Here is a 7,183-nt window from a genome sequence, read left to right on the forward strand (position 1 = left end):
TCCTCTAAATAATCGTCATATAAAATTTAGCAAAACAAAACTTAGAGTATGAATATAAATAAACAAACACTTGAAATATCAGCAAAATATTGCCCTTTTTGTTTAAGACCCTTTTTAATGTTTGCCTCGAATCCAAGACCTGCTACAAAAGTAATGTTGTACAGTATAATTCAGAACATTTCTTTTAATTCCCAGTAGTTTCATTATACCCATTAAGAAGCAATCCTATCTCAAGTAGTATAATGAATTAATAATTCCATCAATTACATTATCCACTTTGACTCATCAGCTCATGTCCATGTCACAGTGTGGTCAGGATAGAGGCACCATGATTAGCGGGTGAGGTTAAGTGGCTATTAGATCAGATGTCTTCCCTAATAACATCTGTGTGACTGTGGCTGACCACAGAACCCCTCGGTGCTAATTAGGCTAACAGGATGAGCATTCCAAGAGACTGGTGGGGCAGGGAAGAGGGGAGAGGACCTAATGACTGATGAGAAAATAACCCCTGCTGCTGCTAGAGGTGGAAGTCTAATCTGAGACTTTTCTGTGTGCTAATGGTGCTAATGTAAATGCTATCAAGGCAGTATGGTATTTTCTTTCATGTATTTGTTTACTTGAAATTTGAATTAATTGATAGACAAAATGATATGTGAGTTAGCTCTGTGTGCTAATTTTCATCCATTGTCCCTAGCTAGTTTTTAAAAAGGCAGCCTAGAATAGAAATAATAAGATGATATTGGATTACATTCAACTTTAACTTGTCATTGTGCAAAGTACAAGTACAAAGACAACGAAATGCAGTTGGGAATGATATTGGTTGGTATGTTGATATGTTGCTTATCGGATCTTAAACGGCCACATCAAAGATGACGAATGACTAAAAAAATTGTAATATTAGTTGGTGGTTGGTATCAAAGAATTTGTTGGTATTTGTTTGTGCCCACATCAAAGGTTTCCGGTTTGGCTAGCTATGTATGTTACTGAGCGGATCATAAACGGATGAAAGTTCCAGGAGACTGGTGGGGCAGGGAAGAGGGGAGAGGACCTCATGGTTATTGAGGAAATAGCCCTTGCTGCCAGAGGTGGACGTCTTATCTTTGTGACAAACCTGTGGGTTGGAGAAAGTATGAACTGTGCTAATGCTAACTGTTTCAATGCTGTCCAGGTGATGGGAGAGAGTATGAACTATGCTAATGCTAACTGTGTTAATGCTAACTGTGCTAATGCTAACTGTGCTAATGCTGTCCAGGATATGTTTTTGGCTTTGAGTTCATTAAGGCAGAATCACAAAACATGCAAACTACTTTTATTATGGCCATCAACTACTGAATGGAAGTAGCTGTACCTGTAGCTGATCGTACCTGTGGTGTTCCACATGGCTCCATTTTGGGACCTGAACTAAACTCATGCTACTACATAAATGGGCAGCACCATGAGAATGTTCATTTCAAAATATTTGTATACTATTTGGTAAATTGTTTGTTTCTTAAAACATAATGAAAAGTAACAAATATGTTGATATAAATGTTAATTGAACATTTGAACAATTGAACATCCTGAAAATGTGCCTAGGGTTAGGCTATAGGCACAGTCCACAGTTTATGATGATATTGCATTCATATGGCTCATTTTGTGTTCTCAGTAAAACATTTGCAAACATATGTTCTGCCTTGCCATCTCCATTAGATGAGTTAAGTTTAGAAATAGATTCTATGAGGTTACCTTTAATGCCTAATAGCTTTTCATAAGCCCCTCCCCATCTGATGCATGAAACTGAAGACGGAAATCAAACCTGATGCCTGCATACGCATATGCAAACCTGTGTGGCGCATCCCCTGTATTCTGTCTCTTGACTGCCCAAAGCAAATTTCTCCATTTGGAGACAATAAAGGCTTATCTGATCTGATCTGATTAGGGAGAAGTGTGTACACAATACATTTTCTCTTGTCTTCTCTTCAGATGTAATCAGTGATCTGTGTTCTCTCTCTATAGATCTCTTCATCCGAGGGGTACCCGGTGCCCCAGCCCAGTCCTGCTCAGCCCCCTCTGGGCCGCGTCACCGTGGTCGTCGTCACCATGGCGCTGCCTCCTCCGTGCGCTGTCAGAGTGGATGCTTAGGCGGGTGAAGGATATGGGAGGCAGGTGGTGTGACTAAGCGAGGCCTTGTCAGAATGCGGAGGGGAGAGGTGGGGGTGGACACAGAAAAACACAGCGCCCAGGGGTTTTGTGTTCTCGCTCGCTCCAACTGTTCACATTCTGACATGAACCCTTTTTTTTCTCCCCCTCTTCCTCTATACAAGGCTTTGTTAACTAAATAGTTTACAAATCATGGGTGATACATTATCCATAGAGTCTTCCTCAGGCTGCACGGACCGGAGGGCTTTACAAAAGTCCATATGGACTCCCCTGAATATCTCTTTTGTGTGCTATTTAACTTGAGAGCAGCAAATTAAACCTACTGTTTGTCGCCTGTTTATACCAAAGGCATGAACAATAGCAAAATTAAAGAATGGATGCATCTGCTTCTAGACCTTAGGCCTATATTGTTTATTCTTTATTCAGTATTTACACGTGCCAGTATCCATGAAAAATCCTCATGAAAAAGAAGATGATCTTTTAAAAAGTTAGCTGTAAAAAGTTGGTTTTATATTTTGCACTGTGCTGTGCCACTCACACTGGAGCAACCTTTTCCTTGAAGTGAAATGAATAGTCATCCCAACATCATTAGATCTATGAGCTATGCTGTGTCACCAAGTTAGGCTATGCTGTATCACCAAGTTAGGCTATGCTGTATCACCAAGTTAGGCTATGCTGTATCACCCCAACTTAGACTTTCCATGGTGTGCTCTTAAGCATTGTATGGATTGAGATACTTAAAAAATAATAATTGGACTTTAACTAGATCATCTTTTTTCTCTCTCTTTCACACAGCCAGGGACCTCAGGGAGGTTGACAATGGAGTCTTTGAAAGGGGAGGGAGGCTGGCGCTGGGCAAAGGTTAAACAGGGCTTCCCCTTATGATAAATCACTGCTTAATGAGACGACCATTGTCCTGCTTTGTGGCTGCTCACTTTCAGTCCGTTACCTTCTGGTTGTAAAGCTGACACAGCTAATGAACTGGCCCACTTTGAACTCTGCCACAATATTGACTGGTTGCACCAAGCAGATGTCCCGGACCCAGTGACTAGTAAATATACATTTGATTAAGAAAGAGTATGTCAAACCGGAGGAGGTGGAAAAGGTGGTGGTGTGAGCGTGTGTTTGCGTGTGTTTTGGGGGGAAACTCCAGAATTAATGACACAACTGAGAGGGAAGTTCATTTTAAGACAATGAGCCACTCAGTTGGGTTGGGATCTCTAAAGGGAATAAAAGCCAGCAGTGAATTAACTTCAGTGAGCCATGCTGTTTTTCAGTCTTGGAGAAAGGCAGAAGAATAGCAGAGAGAGTAAAAGGGAAACAGAGAAATATATATCTGTATATTTATCAGTTCTAGTTCTATATATATATATTTTTTTTAAAATATCCAGTGAAGTCAAAAATAGTGTTATGCCTGAACTTTTGTTGGGTATATATTTTTTCTCTCCTATAAAAATGAAGTATTGTCCAAATTGTACTATTATTATTATTATTATTATGTTATTTGTTTTATGCCACCCATGAGGCTTCTGTGGCTAAGTAAAGATAAGATTCAGATGAAGATACAGTTCTCTGATAAAGTGGCTTGGGTCTGGGGCAGCCGTACGATGCCGTGCCGTGCCGTGCCGTGCCGGGCCATAAGTGAGCATGACCAAATCAGCACCGGTGTGCACCAGCTCGCCCTTACAGAGAGCAACCACGCCGGAGAAAGCTAATGCTGAGTTGCACTGATTAGCATATAATTGCCCCCTTTGTATTAGACACAGGGAATTAGTCTTCTGCTCGCCCTCATGCTACAGCCTGGATGCCCTATTCATTCAGACACAGCCTGGCAAGCTGGTCCCAAAGGAGACTTATTCTTTCACTTTCTTCCTCCTCTGTAAAATTGGGACGTCTGATAAACATATGGCTTTAATTCCCAGGGGAACATGACATAATAAACAGTTTATTACGGTTATAATTAAATGACATGAATAAATCGATCCAATGAAATTGTGTCACCTAAAATGTAGAAATTAAAATGTTACTAAATCTTGTCCCTTGTAAGTGGGACTACAAGTATGACACCATAGGTAGGCGGCTTCATCATAATTAAAGAAAAGACGTTTTTCAGATAAAAAAGAAAATCCGCTCTGCAGCTTCATGTTTGCAAAATAATGCAAAACCTATTAGCAGGTTATGATTATTGAAGTAAAATTTCATAAATTTTGTTTACACAAAAATGGTGACCTCAAGCAGAGGCAGATGCATCAACTCTACGTAATGAAATGATTCCATTGTGTCGTGATTGACAATAATCAATAATAATGATGATCTCTCTCCTTCACACCTAATAAGTATTATTTCAATGAAAGAAGGTTTAATCAAAAGCATCAACTCTTGAAAAATAAACTGCCATAATAATATGTTTGTCAGATGGTTTTATAAGGTCAGAACAGAATCTACAAAAGTGTTTTTCAGGGGTTTTTCTATGATGTTTTGCATGAACCATAGAATAAACTGTGAAAAAGCGTTGGAGAAGAAATGGCCATTATTCTTGTGATGCTCCGCCATTAGCGCCCATACAGTCCCAGCAGGGATTTCCATGGTGTGTCTGTTGTAAATGTGTTGTAACATGGCGCGTCTGCCACGGTCCCCTCGGCATTTTGCCCTTGCTGTGGGTGTGAGAGTGTGAACATAGTGTGTGTGAGAGAGAGAAAGAGAGAGAGAAGGTGTGTGTGTGTGTGTGTGTGTATGTGTGTGTATGTGTGTGTGTGCCTGTGTGTGTGCCTGTGTGTGTATGTGTATGTGCCTGTGTGTGTATGTGTATGTGCCTGTGTGTGTGTGTGTGTGTCTGCGCGAGTGCACAGGGGGCTTGGTTGCTGCCCTGACTGATAAATGGTTTAGTGGTCAGCGCCAGTGAGAGAGGGGTGTGTGTGTGTGTGTGTGTGGGGGGGGGGGGGGGGGGTCTGAGCAGTGGGAGGTACCCAGGAAGGAGCCCAGTGCGTCCAGAGGGGCGAGGTGTGTGTGTGTGTGTGTGTGTGTGTGTGTGCGTACCCACGCCAGTCACCACCCCTTTGTGCCAGACGAGTCTGTGATTGACACCGGGGAGTACCCTCTCCCCACGGGCCCTATTTAGGCACGCTGGCCAGCCACTGACCTGCACAGCAGAGGAGCCACGACTTTTAACAGTTCAGCCACCGCCTGCGGCCAGCAGTCACTGTGGAAGCAGCTTAAACACATGATTTCGCTCAAAAGTTTTTTTTTTTTTTTCAGCTGGAGTTGGTCAGCTGTTACAAAGTTGTGACTAAAGTCACTAAAGCCAATGGCCACAAAAAAGCCAATAAATATTCCTCCAAACTAAACAAACGCTCTTCCAATTTTGCCTTCAAAATAATATACAAATCTTTGCGCACATAAAACACAAAATAAATGAAAGGACGCCACATTACACACATGCACCACACACATTGAAACAGAAATACCTTCCTGACAACACAAACAAAATGATGTGTCATTATATCTAGTTCTATTTTCTATAACAAAACATTGATCAATTTATATGGAAGCTGAGGGGTTTTTTCTTAACCTCGCCTGACTCAATGAGCTGTTTCTTCACCCCTTTCTTTCCCCCCTCCAGTGACGGCTGAATAAGCGCGCAAGGGAACGCAGGCATAATGACCCGGCAATGGTGACAAAACCTAATTGGTCACGGAGGCCAGTGGCTAATGAGCTGAAAAAACGAGCCCATGGGTGTGTAATAACTGTATTTTCCTGCACTTCTTCCCCTTTCGTCACAGCCCTGTGTGGCATTTTTAACAAACCAAAATGGCACCAGATGCAACAGGGCTCAGACACTTTGACTTGAATTGGGAAACCATATGTTCAGATAAGTCATGGTTCCCCCTTTCCCACAGGCAAGGCCCACACTGTGTCTGTGAGGTAGAGCGCTGGTGGCAATGCAGGAGGCCCGTCCTAAACCAGCCCCTTCACTGCAGAGTCGCGCTACAGCTGATCTAAAGTCAGGGTTCAGTTTTAAAGAATATACATAAACAGGAATATACACAAACTAGAGACCAGCTTTATTCTTCAATTTCTATTTATAGCCATTAGATATGTTATAAGACATAAGTTATATGTTAGATATAAATATGTAAGAAAACATTTATTATTTTTCTTAAAAAAATAAAATGAGAAAAGTTCATTCTTTTTTTTTCAGTTTTTAAATGTATAGAACCTGTTTAAATTGTTTAAATCTCATTTAATTAGGTTTCTGTGTCATAATAATCAAAGTGTTTACTGTAGCGTGAACAAAAAATAAGAAATACATATAAAGTATTAAAAACGTAGATGAAAACAAACAACGAAGAGTTAAAGAAATTACGGCATTTACGGCTTTGTTTTGTTTTTGTTTTCTTTTCTTTTCATAACCGGCGGTGGTAGAAAGGAGAAGAATTAAAAAAAGTTCAACAAAGGTTTTGTTTTTGCAAGCTTGGCTGCTCAGTCCATAGTGTCGCTGGCTCCAGTCAAGTGATGTTATTATCCCCCCTCTTTTTTAATATACTGCACTTCTTGCCCTCCTGAACCTGTTGAGAGGCACTGAAAGAGACCAGAGGAGTAGCAGTGGCTCCTGAAAATAGTGCTGACTACTGGGCAGAAAGGGCCGGGTGTGTGTGTGTGTGTGTGTGTGTGTGTGTGTGTGTGTGGGTGGTGGAGGGGGGGCAGCTCCGGTTTTATTCAGTGCCTAAGATAACACCACACAGAACGATAGACTCCTCGGGATTGTTTGTCCCCCCCGGCCCCCATTGTTCTTGCGGGCCCTGAATGGGACTCTTAGCTGCACTTGAGGGGGCTGTCACAGGTAGGAGCGCTGCAGAGATAATTCTAAGCCCATGCTTGATTGCCCCCTTATAGGCACTCACTCCCAGGGCCATGAAAGGCCTCGGACGGCGGCTGAATGCACTCCTACTCGCTTCCATAAACTTTTTCTCCGGCTGAATTTTCCGGGGATGTGAGCAGCTCCCAGGCCAGGGCTGGTGGGGATGGCTCTGAAAAGGAGTCTGTT

This window comes from Alosa sapidissima, chromosome 11 (genome assembly GCF_018492685.1).
Source record: "Alosa sapidissima isolate fAloSap1 chromosome 11, fAloSap1.pri, whole genome shotgun sequence".
In the NCBI taxonomy this organism is placed as follows: domain Eukaryota; kingdom Metazoa; phylum Chordata; class Actinopteri; order Clupeiformes; family Clupeidae; genus Alosa; species Alosa sapidissima.